This window comes from Lampris incognitus, chromosome 18 (genome assembly GCF_029633865.1).
Source record: "Lampris incognitus isolate fLamInc1 chromosome 18, fLamInc1.hap2, whole genome shotgun sequence".
Lineage (NCBI taxonomy): Eukaryota > Metazoa > Chordata > Actinopteri > Lampriformes > Lampridae > Lampris > Lampris incognitus.
The window spans coordinates 13,563,300-13,576,402 of record NC_079228.1 but is presented as its reverse complement, the minus strand read 5'-3'; the positions used below and the strand labels follow the sequence as shown (position 1 = coordinate 13,576,402).

At 49.9% G+C, this 13,103-nt stretch overlaps 1 pseudogene; it reads left to right on the top strand.

Moving 5' to 3' along the window:
• LOC130128641 (growth factor receptor-bound protein 10-like) overlaps positions 1 to 12,450 on the top strand; it is a 36,870-nt pseudogene extending 24,420 nt beyond the window's left edge.
• The last annotated feature ends 653 nt before the right edge of the window (positions 12,451 to 13,103 follow it).

Genomic DNA, 13,103 nt, shown 5'->3' with positions numbered 1-13,103 from the left:
GTGTGTGGTGTGTGTGTGTGTGTGTGCGTGCGTGCGTGCGCGTGAGTCCACGTGCACGTAGACCTTCCGCATGTGTGTGTCTGTCTGTCTGTGTACACGTACGACAACGTCTGCTCTTGGAAGGCGAGGGCTTGTGGACAAAAGGGTTGAACCAGAGAAGCACTGAGGCTGACATAAAAAAAAAAAAAAAAATCAAGTCTCCAGTGTTTCTCATGACGCTGGGTCTCGGCTCTCTTCTTCTTCTTCGTCTTCCTTCTTCTTCACGTGGACATGGCAGAGGACTTTGTTGTGGAGGTAACGCTAGGCGCCGATGTGATGTTACAGTCTGTTTTGTGGGTTCGGACCCTCGGCCCGCCAAGCGAAAGAAATAAAAGGGGTCGCCGGGACGCGTCGTATGATTGTGCAAAAAAACCCCAGCAGCTCTCGGTTCTTTCAGCTTGTTTAAAACCTTTCTTTCACTTGCGCTCGACGCGTTTCAGCTCTCGTCCTCGTCGTCGTGGTCGTCGTCGGTGGTCGTCGTTGTCATCAGCGTCTTTTGAGGCCTTGCTGTGTGTGTGTTTCTTTGCAGATAGTGAAGGTGTGGAGCGAAGATGGAGCGGGGAGAGGTGGTGGAGATCCCGGCCGACATGACGGCGAGGGACGTCTGCCAGCTCTGCGTCTACAAAAACCACTGTCTGGATGACAACTGCTGGACCCTGGTGGAGCATCACCCGCTCCTCGGCCTTGGTAGGAGAGAGTGTGTGTGTGTGTGTGTGTGTGTGAGGCGAGGTGGACATCCCTACATTGTGTGTCTGTGTTGTAGAGTGGGGGATTCCGCTCTCTCTTGTGTACTTTTTTCTTGTGTGTGTGTGTGTGTGTGTGTGGTGTGTGGTGTGTGTGTGTGAACACGTCCCAGGTGGTTATAGATTTTCTGTATGACGTGGTGTGTGTGTGGGGGGGTGTAATGATTTTCCATGTTCCACTCACACAGTGCCCCCGCCCCCCCCCACACACACCCTGACACAGTGTGAGGAGTGAAACTTGTGTGGTGGCTGCATCAGGTCTCTTGTCTCTGAGGCTTTTTTTTTCTTCATTTTCTCATGTCAGTCTTTGTCCTCTGCGAGGCTTTCCAATTTAGAGCGGTATTTTTAGAGTCAAAGGATGGCTTTGTGCTTGTTTGATCGTCGTTTCTGGAAAAAGTGCTCTGGAGGGATGGAATGTGAGGTGAGGAAGGGAAGGGGGGGGGTCGGAGGATTGGATTGAGAGAGTGAAAGAGAGAGAAAGAAAAAGAGAGTAAGAGAGAGAGAGACAGAGACAGTGGGAGGGAGGGGGGGGAGGGAGAGGGGGGGAAGGGCGGGGACGAGGCCTGGACTCGGCGTCAATGCAAGAGCGGGAGGGAGCCAATCAGAGGTCTCGATCAGACGAGCCCCTAGGCTCTCAGCCAATCCATCGCTCCTTGTCCCTCCACAGGAAATTCCCCTGCTAGCAGCCAGGACGCACACCCGTGTGCACACACACACACACACACACACTACACACATGCACACGCACTCGCACACACGCATGCACAGAGCTCAGCCATTTCCACCTCCTTTAACTTCAGCTTTTTTTCAGTATGAGTGGGTGTGTGAGCCTTAATAAAACCGAAACTGTGAGTTAGAGTGGAAGCGGTGCCAGCGCCGAGTCCCAGTCGCTATCGTCTTCTGTGTGTGTGTCTCGTTGTGCGTTCACATGCGCGCAGTAGCGTGTGCTGAGCGTTAACACAAAACTAGAGCATCCTGTCACTATCAATTTTCAAATCAGCTGCACTCAAAGGTCATGGCTCGCCACTTCAGGGACAGAATGGAAAAATATCTCTCTCTCTCTCTCTCTCTCTCTCTCTCTCTCTCTCTCTCTCTCTCTCTCTCTCTCTCTCTCTCTCTCTCTCACACGCGCACACAATAATTTGGCATGTAGCACACAGTGAGGAAGCTGTGTCTCGTGAGCTCTTAATGTGCAGTTGTGTCTCTGTGGCTTATACTGTGCTTATGGCTATGCAGCTCCCAGCAATCAGCCTAAATACATGACATCATCCTCCTGCAATGCTCACTCAGTCCTTGTCTCCCCCCCCCCCCCCCCGCCTTCGTCCTTCTATTCTCCAACTTGTTTCCCCCGAACGCATCTCTTTTGTCAGCGTTCGAGGGTTTTGGCTGCGTCACTGTAGACCACAATGCCGTGGTACCGCTGCTGAAAACAGACTAACGCTGTCTCTATGTGTGGTGTGTGTGTGTGTTTGTGTGTGTGTGCGCAGAGAGGTGCCTGGAGGACCATGAGCTTGTGGTTCAGGTGCAAGCCTCCATGAGCAGCGACAGTAAATTCCTCTTCAGGAAGAACTATGCCAAATATGAATTCTTCAGGAACACCCCTGGTGAGTCTCCTGCAAAGTGCTCTTACACCCCAAAGTGACCTCCCCCCCCGGCTGGCTCAGGTTTGCAATGCGGGCCTACACATACACAGCTGCAGAAACACACACACACACACACACACACACACACACACACATACACACAGAGCACCCTCTTCCTGTCTTTTCTTAGCAGATTACGGTGTATTAACTTGTGTTTAATGACACTGTTGTGGTTTTGTGTTGCGCTACTGGATGGGCGCTGTCGTCACACACTAGCTACCATCAAGTTCAGCATTAGACAGATGCAATCAATATTAAACTTAGCTTAGCGTAAGTGAGCTTTGTTAGCATATTCTGGGGAGCTGCAGGCATTGTGCTGCATGTAGCGTTGGCTAGCCGGGCTAGCTGGGCAGCAGCGTGGGTCTCTCCTGTTACGGTATACCATCATCCCATTATTGCCGAGGTGATTTAGGGTCTGTCAGAGCCAGCAAGTGACCTCAGCCCTGTGGTAATGAGTACAGTAAAAACACCGGCGCGCTGGCCACAGCCTGTCAATCACTCTAAAGAGTAGCACCGCTCCCCTAGCGCTGCCGGCTAAAGGGATTACATCAGCGGGTGAGATCATACTGCATCTACTCCAAGCTGGAGTGCCCTCTCTCTCTCTCTCTCTCTCTCTCTCTCTTTCTCTACCTCTTTTTCTCTCTCACACACACCCCCTCCTGCACACACACACACACCACACACACACACTCTTTGTCTTTTGAGACCTTGCGCTCATCTGACACACCCACTCACTCAGTCACACGTGTACACACACACACACACACACACACACGTACATACACACACACACACACGTGTACGCACACACACACACACACACACACACACACACACACACACACACACACACACACACACACACACACACAAATGCATACTCTGCTTAGAGAAACGTGACCCCACTCTGAGCTTGCATGGAAGTGGTTTCCAGTGTCTTTTTTGCTAATCCATTTGTGTGTGTGTGTGTGTGTGTGTGTGTGTGTGTGTGTGTGTGTGTGTGTGTGTGTGTGTGTGTGTGTGTGTGTGTGTGTGTGTGTGTGTGTGTCCCACAGAAACTTCTTTCCAGAGCAGATGGTGGCCTGGTGTCAAGAGTCTAATGGCTCCATTCCTCAGTCACAGCTTTTACAGGTGAGGCACTGAGGGAATCGAGGAACGAGCATGCCTGTACCCCCCCCCCCCACACACACACACAGAGTCTGTGCTGTTTATTAACTGTTCATAACATCCTATTTATTAAGACAGCTGTTGCGTGCTTCCCTGCTCTGCGTTTGTTCCAGAACTTTCTCAACTCCAGCAGCTGCCCGGAGATCCAGGGCTACCTGTACATGAAGGAGCCTGGACGCAAGTCCTGGAAGAAGCTCTACATGTTCCTGCGGCGCTCCGGCCTCTACTACTCCACTAAAGGAACGTCCAAGGTACTTCGCAGGGACATGAATCTTCACACAGTTGGATTTATACCCTCTCCCACATGCACGCCTTCTTCCATGTCTCCTTCACATTCCCTTACCCCTCTCCGCCCCCCTCCCCCCCTTACCTGTACTTTGCAGGAGCCGAGACATCTGCAGTTTCTGGCAGATTTAGAAGACAGCAACGCCTTCACGGTCATCATGGGGAAGAAAGTCTCAACGCCCCCACAGACTACCAGTTCAGTATCAAGGTAACACACACACAGTAGTGCAGCATGTGCTCATCACACACGTGTGCGTAACGGATCTAATGGCACCCAGTTGTGCTGTTTAGGTTGCACGTTTGATGCTCCCATTACATCCGTGCTACGTATGTCAGCCATGGGGGGGGGGGGGGTTCAGTTGGAAAATTACGAGATCTCTCTAATATCCGTTAACTCTGTGTGTGTGTTTGTGTGTGTGTGTGTGTGTGTGGTGTGTGTGTGTGTGTGTGCATCAGAGGGCGAGGGGTTTAAAACCACTCAGCAGGGGTCCGAACAGACACTTAGCACTGTGTGTTTCGCCCTGCACACACAGTGGTGATCCGTGACAAAGGTGATCCGTGCAGGGTCAACTGCTGAGCTGGGATAAGCCCAGCGGGATGAGCCGGGATAGGGACAGGGAATCGGCCCCGCTCAAACAGGCCCTCGCACCCCCCTACCCCCACCCCATCCTCCGCCCTAACACCCACACACACACTCACACAAGACATGTAAGATGCTGTCAGCAGGGGTGACTGTGCAGGATTTGGCGAGGGATTTTAGGGCTTGGACGCGGGTGGGGGATGGGGGGTGGTGGATTGTAGGCCATGGTGACATTAATGAACTCGTCCATGGGGTTGAATTTTAGGGAACCCTGGAATGTCACAGAGCTGCATGTGATGTATGTGTTGTTTTTTGGAAACCCGTGTTAAAATCCGTCTTGGGGAATCTAACGAGGCAGCACGCCGTGTTTCGGTGGATTCGGACTAAAGTCATCAAGTAGTGTAAATCCTGGAAACCTGTATCAGACGCCATTCCCATTCTATCTGTTGTCAGTATGCCATCTTAAAAGACCCCAACCGCAAAATGCAAACGTAGGAAGCTGCAGCCATCGACGCGTGAAATTTCCACCGGTTTTCTTTCTTCTCACTGTCTTGTCCATCCTCCTGATGTCGTCCCCCACCAGGAGCATTGTCACTCTAAAGTGTGTAATTGTTGTTTGGTGGACAGCCCAGTAAAGTGAGGAGTGACTGTAAGGAGCTGAAGATGCTGTGTGCCGAGGACGAGCAGAGTAGAACCTGCTGGATGACCGCTTCAGGCTTCTGAAGGTACCGCCTCCTCGACTCGAAGTGCCATTATTGTTCTGTCGTCTTTATTTTTTTGTCCCACAGCGTCTGTTCGATGCTGCCTTGAAGGAAGTTACTGTACTCTTCTTCTGCCTTGTCTTCACAGTATGGAATATGCTGTATCAGAACTACAAGGTTCCCCAGCAGAGGAAGTCCTCGCTCTCAGCACTTCTCCGCACCTGTGGTAAGGATCTGCTCCCCGACCTCTCCCCCTAGATCAACTTCTTACACCCCCCCCCCCCGCTTAAAAACGCCGCTCCATTCAGGAAAGGCCAATCCAGATTGATCCATTAATTAAGCTGATGGTGAATTGAAAACCCGGTTCACCTGTCCCTCTCACCCGGCGCTGCTCCATTGCAAAAGGCAACGCTGGAATGAGAATGCGCAGCGGTGAGCCGGAGCGGCCGGGCGTGCTCCATAAAGAGAGGATCTGTTTGAGTTTTACGTTGCGGAAGAGGATTTCTGTTTTTAAACAATCCCAGTGGAGTTTGACCCGCTGGTGGTGGGATTAAAGCGGTTTTCTGGGTCTGTTCACGGCGATCGAATTATGGCGGCGATTCAGGTCGGGCTGTTGAATGAAACAGTTGGCTCTCTATGACAGAAAGTACATCCTACATACAATCTTATCCTAGAGCCGTTTAAAAACAGACAAAAAGACATTTACATAATATCCTTGCATGTGTGCACATGCACGTACACAAACGGCACTATATAAACATTTGCATAAATCTTGCATACAGTGGACAATCATGCATAATTAAGTTTGCATGCGTGCAATTTCTGAGAGCGATCACATCACACCATGACGTGTTGGTAAGTTTGTCGGTATTTTATACATGAATAATGAGTCATTAGTTATACATCCCAGAATCCTTCAAAACCTACACAAATTTTCCATTGGATACTTGACACCTTAACACAGCTGAGGTAATGGGGATTAAGGGCTCATGTTGTCATGTAAGCGTACCCATTATATTTAGCTGTGACACAACTGCCCATGCAACACTGTGGGATACCTCGGCGGTATCTACACACACAATGTGTGGGTTATATTTGCTGGGTAATAATCGGATTACCTTTAGATAAAAAGTGTAATGATGATGACGCTGTAATTCAAGAAAACTGGGTGAAACCAGCATCCAGCCAAGAAAGCCAGAGGGGGCAAGAAGCCAGAGGGGCTTGTGCGTTTTCTTCAAAAGGGCATTTGTGGATTGACTGAAGTGGGTCTCTTTGCAGACAGGATTTGTCACGCCCCAGTGAGTGTGTCTGGCTTGTTTGACCTTTGCCCCTTGTCTCTCTTGTGGCTCACGATGCCCCCCCCTCTTCCACACACACACAAACCACCACTACCCACCCACCGGCCTGCAGCGGAGTGTGTCTGAGAACTCTCTGGTGGCCATGGACTCTCCGGACGGACCGGCCGTGTCATCGACAACCCCGTAGAGGCCCAGAGCGCCGCCCTGGAGGAGGGACAGACCTGGAGGGTGAGGAGAAGGAGAGGTGGAGATGGAGCCGAGGGGTGGGGGCGGGAGAAGGGGGGGGGGGAAAGAGAGAGAGAGAGCGAGAGAACATGAGGTGGGGGCGGGGGAGGTAAACAGATTTTTGGGGTTAAGGGAGAGAAAGCCCAGATCTTGAGGGTGTAGCTGGGTGGTGGGCAGGGTTAGAATCTGTGAATAGTAGGATTTAGCTTTATAAAGGGGACTCGGAAGAGGATGTTTATTAAAGGGGTTTTCGGTCTGTATCCCCAATGTCTTACTTCTTGTGTCCTTTTTCCCCCCATCAGAAACGAAGCCAGCGTATGAATGTCCTGGGAAGCCCCAGCCCACTGCACCCACCCTCTCTTAGCACAGGTACCTCCACTTACACCTATAGGACACACCACCTTCATCAACTTGCACAGGCTTTTGCTTTTGGTTCAAGCTGTACAACAAAGACTTGGTAAAGTGGGTGTGTAAGTGAGAACCCACTGTAGTCTTGTGTAGTCTCCGGCTGGAAAGCCAGAGAATTTTCAAGGTGTTTGTGAAGGCCATGTGCAGGTGCACGTAGCCATCTCACGGCTGTTCTCTTCTGTCAGTGATCCACAGAACACAGCTTTGGTTCCACGGTCGCATCATGAGAGAGGAAGCCCACAAAATGATCATGCAACAAGGCCAAGTGGACGGGTGAGAATACAAAACCTCCCACTTACACACTTGCACACTTATACACCGCTGCAGAAGCAGAGCGGCGAGTCGAGTGACTCGAGTCAACAGCCGCCTGTAGCGCACCAGCTGACGCCTGTCAAACGTGAAAGACGCTGTATTTAGCACTGCTCTGCAAAACCCTTTTCCCATAGAAAACACAAATCTGGGGGGTCGTCTATTCCGTTGCCTACCAACACGGGGAATCCCCGTGTTACCTCCAGCTCAGTTGGGTATGCGTCCTGGTCGCTGCACTAGCGCCTCCTCTGGTCGGTCGGGCCGCCTGGGGGGAAATAGCATGATCCTCCCACACGCTACGTCACCCTGGCGAAACTCTTCGCTGTCAGGTGAAAAGAAGCGGCTGGCGACTCATGTGTATCAGAGGAGGCAGGTGGTAGTCCGCAGCCCTCCCCGGATCGGCAGAGGGGAGTGGAGCAGCGACCAGGACGGCGCGGAAGAGTGGGGTAATTGGCCACGTACAATTGGGGAGAAAAAGGGGGGGGGGGGCACCAAAATAAATAAATAATGCAGCCTTTAAGATCTGGAAATGACCAAAATCCCAACCGACATGTAGCCTCAGATGACGATATTATATGGATATATTGCCCAGCTCTAATTATGTATTTTTTTCCCTCTTACTCCTTCTCTCATTAGATTGTTCCTCTTGCGGGACAGCCAGAGCAACCCGAAGGCGTTCGTCCTGACCATGTGCCACCACCAGAAGATCAAACACTTCCAGATCTTACCGGTCAGTCAATGTTACCCACCCTAAAAATGCCCCGTTTAGACATTTCTCTCTGCCGGCGGTTGTCATGTTGACGTCTTCTCTCTCCTCTCTGCGTTGCTCGTCTCAAGTGTGAGGAAGATGGCCAGATGTTCTTCAGCCTCGATGACGGTGCCACCAAGTTCACCGACCTGATCCACCTGGTGGAGTTCTACCAGCTCAACAGAGGAGTGCTACCCTGCAAGCTCAAACACCCCTGCACCGCCGTGGCCTTGTGACCCCCCCGCCCCCACCCACGCCCACCCACCAACACCACCGCCACCACCTCGCCAACCATCCCCGGATGTTTGAATCAGAGTTCCTCTGTTTGTCTCGACGTTAACGATTCGGTTCCCAGCGCTGGTCTTGCAGCCTCCGAGCTTCGGCGCAGGAGTAACAGAAACTTGATTGTTATGTCGTTTGTTTTCGTTTTGTCCTTTTGATTTTACCCCGTTAAATGTACAGACCTTGCTTCGTGAAAAGGACAGACGGCTCACTGACATCTGGTCAAGTGGGAACGCCGTGGGTTTTCCCGGGTAAACTTCTTCCGTCAACCCCCCCCCCCCCCATCTCTTACCCCCCCCCCCCACACACACACACACCTGATAAGCTCTGGTGCACCCTGGGTCGGCGCAGGCAGGGCGCACCGTCCTCCGACTTCCTTATTGATCATCAGGGATGGACAACGGACCCCTGGGGGTCTTGCCGGTTCAAAGAGATCCAGGAGGTTTTTTTTTTTTTCCTCAACCTGTGCAGTCCAGTCTGGATAAGCTGACAACCTTGTTCTCCCTTAGACACGGCCTCAGTGATCTCTGTCAACAGTGCTACCAACACCCCCCCCCCCCGATCCCTGTCACCCCCACCCCAACCCACCCCGTCTGTAACTCTCAGAGACGTTTTGTACAGTTTTAAACGGGAAAAAGACGAATGATAAAGGCAAAATGAGAAATGAGCAGAACAATGGCGAGTGTGTCGAAAAGAGAAAAAAAAGGGCAGAGGAATGTTTATCAGGAAGGCTTTCGCAGGCCTCTCTTGTAGAGTTCATTACTTGATGTCATTTTAATGCTGTTTTATTGTTGTCGATTCAATGCAGAACTAGCTTTGCACTCCCGGGCGGACAGCCGACAGCTGTCCCCTCTGGCTGAATGAAGCTGCCCACTCTCCATTCTTCATCCCCCTCTTCCATCCCTCCACCTCCTCCTCCTCCTCTTACAGTGTCATCATCCCCCTCGTCCTTTCGGAAATGGCATGCATGACAACTTCTCCGCCTCTGATTGGATTACAGCGGCGTTGGGAGCGAATGAGTCATGGCTGATCGTGCGGTGCCTTTGGAAAGGTTCTGGAACATCCTTGACCTCCATGCAGCCGATTGGCCGGTAGCGACGCGGGGATGAATACGAATGTGCTTTGGAATCAGATAGAGTGTACCAAGAGTAAGAGGTGGGTGGGGGTGTGGGGTGAGGGGCTTATGAATAGCTTCCCGAGAAGTGCGGCCCCCTGTTTCCGCCATAGTCTTTTTGTTTTTCTGTTGTTGTTTTTTTGGCTTGGTTTCACCTGTCGGCGAGGGTTGTGTATGAATGTCGTGTACTCTTCTGAAAGTCTCAGTGCTTGCACATTGTAGTTATTCTGACTGGTTCCAGTCAAGGGTTGGAGACGGCACGTGCAATCGTCAGGTTAAGTTTCAGCCCTGAATGAAAATATTGACCACTGCTCCCTCACCCCCAGAAAAGACAAATCAACAAAAGCACTCCCCAGAACTTTTTTTTTTCTAATATAATTTATGTTTAATCGAACAAATGACTTGAAAAGTGGACTTAGTTGACTACCCGTCAGCACGGTCAAATGAGTTTCGCTTGCCTTAAGTGAAAGTTGTGAGCCTTTGGTTTGAAATTCTAAGTTATATTGTAATGCACATATAGGGAACACTTTTCAGACTTGGTGAAGACGGACTTGATGTCAGTCCTTACGTATTGCCCCCCTCGCCCTGGAAAATGATGGGTTTAAAATTGGTCCACAATATTTCCAAATTGTACAGTTGAACACCAGCAGTCATATTTAACTTTTTTCCCCCTCGATTGCCCTGTTATTATCATTGTTCTTGAGCATACTGACAGTACAGGACAGTACAGACCGGAGCGCGGCGACCACACGATAAAGAGGATGGCGCCCTGAAATAGGAGGCGAGGGAAGGCGGGATGTTGGAACGGCCCTCTCTTCGCGTCTTTAGGTGTCGTATCCCGTCCCGCTGACCGGCGGAGCAAATCGAGAGCTGCAGGCCACGCAGGCATGTGACATAATACCTACTCAAGGCTTGCATTAGATTTAGCCTCCCTCCCATTTGTCCCGTGCCAGATTTACGGTAAATAGGGTTAGTGCTTGGCCAGTGGGCTCTCTGCCAGGCTAACTCTCTCGCTCTCTCTGTCTGTACTGTCATTGTCACACATGCCACTGCCACCACCGATCATCCAGTAGATAATTTCACTGACTCACCAGCTCTGCTCTCCACCAATCAGGCCTTATTCAGCCAGGGCAGACTCTGCAGGGATTGGATAATGCTTGAACAACCCCAGCCCGCCCCTTTCCCACCTGTGCCCAGCCTGTAAGCTATGACCCTGTGGCGAATGTGTACGGATTGCCAGACTGTTATTTATATCCACTTTTTTCAGGATCCCCCGTGATCATGACTTGCCTTGCGATAACAGGAGGTTTGCCTTAGCCGGGCGGGCTCTCGAACCAAGCCCCGCCGCGCAGAGGGAGCGAGAGCGGGTAGTGGGAAAACACCACCCACCCACCCACCCACCCCCTCGGCTCTGTCTCGCTCGCTCTCAGGATGGTCAAGCACCGTCTCGCGGAAAAAGAGAAAAAGCCCCCTCACTCGTTTTTAATCTCTCCTCCTCCCTTCATCTTGTTCTTAATCACTGTTTTTATGCAATCCTATACACGAGTCCCAGTATATGAATTATACCGTCTCATTTTTCTTTTTCTTAAGTATGTGAAGCAATGGAGAACATGTAGATCTAACACTGTACCTAGGTCACAGATCACTATGTATGGGGCGTTATGCGTTTGCTCATAACTCCGTGTAAAATGAAGAATGATTTATTTTGTCCTTTTGTTTTTCCATTATTTGATTGTGTGTGTATATTGAATTTATTGTATATTTTCTTTTGTTTGCCACAAAAAATGACCTTTTATATAAAAAGATGATATACCACAGTATATACAGTATTAAATTAAGCTGATTTAAAAAAAAAAAATTTTTTATAATGATCAAACTGGACTTTTGGCACGTGTCAAACTTGCAAACATCAGTCCTGCGTATATAAATAAGCTGACGGGCTTTCAGCATCTGCGGGCCGTTGCCGCACGGCGGTCCTCTGATTCTGTCAGCATCCAGTTGCGTTTAGGTGAAGCCATTCATTTAGAAGCGTTAGAAGATCCCCTTTCTCCATCCATGAGACATCTGCTGCTTTTTGCCCCCGGGGGGCCTGAACGATGAGCTTGTGCTGCAGCCCCGCCACGTCCGCTTCAGGTGGAGGCGGCGAGCAGAACCAGGCGTGCCCGGGTTTTGGATATCAAAGCTTTTGTTTTTTTTTAACACGTGCACGCCGATGCTTTTCATCAACGCTTTACTCCTGGGATATTCTAGCAGTCTCCAATCTCCGCACACGTTCTCATTGCGAGCAGATCAAATGTACGCCGGAGGCTCAAAGAGGATTTTTGCATTTCATTCTCACTATCAGTTTGTTCTGACTTCAAGGTGCATAACAAAGATTTTATTTTTTATTTTTAAAAAAAATTAATTTCTTAAGCAAGTTTACTCTTGCAGCAGGTGCCTCTGAACTACATGACGTGTATGGCAACGAAGCCAGTAGCAAGTACCCGGTCACCGTTGGTCCACTAGGTTAATTTAGAGGTAGCTGCGACTGTGAAAATGAAATTACTGGAACTAATCCTTATTTCAGGTATACGCCAATCGCATAGATGTCTCATCAACATGGCTGACACACAGTGGAGACGGGAGTACAATGTAGACTCAACTTTGTCATTTTCTTTTTTTTTTGTATTATTTAGAATTTAAGTCTTTATAAGCTGTCTTGGGAAGTCAAATAAACATTTCAGGGAACGAAAAAGCTAAATGAACCATTATCAGTTCTATAACAAAAAAAACAATGTGCTTTGCTTCATTCTGTAAATGTATGGCTCCTGGATTTACATTATATCCTGTTCAGGTATTTTTGTACAAATAAGGGACTGATTATATTCTCTGGTTATTGGAAATTAGAATAAAAGACAACATTGCTATAAACCACATGGCTTGTCCTGATGCTCTGTGTAGCTGTCTCAACTCTCCTGTGGGTCAGCCCTGCTCGCCCCGCCCTGCCCTGGCTGAGTTTCTGGACGGCCCGGTGGTGGAGTCCCCCTCGCTCGCTCGGCACGTGTGGATTAGCACGGTCAGGGTGGAGTAATCTGGAATGTCCTGCAGATCGGCTAATCCAGACGGGGTGACGGAGCGACTCTGCCAATATCACATCACCTGAGCCATCCTGCTGTGTAACACCATCGTCTCCCTTCCTCCTGGGGGGGTGGGGTTGAACTCACCCACTTGAGTGTCTTTGTCTCCGTTTTAAACCCATGGGCGTGTCAGTGTTGTCATTCATTCATTCGTTCGTTCATTCATTCATTTGTCCAGGGGTTCATTCCTTCCAAAATATGCGGTTGAGATTTTCCACCATCTAGTGGTTATGCTGATAAGCAGTGGAAGCACACGTTTTTGTTAGATGAATTCACTGCTGGGGTGAGGGTTGTCTCTTTTATATGCAATGTTTTACAGACATTTTACATGGACACGAATACCGCTATGAAGACAAGTGAATTGGAGACACCACAGCTTCCCTGTTTCCAAGAATACCCCAGCCAGTTTTTTAAAGATGGGGTAGGCAGTTTTTTTTGCATCATT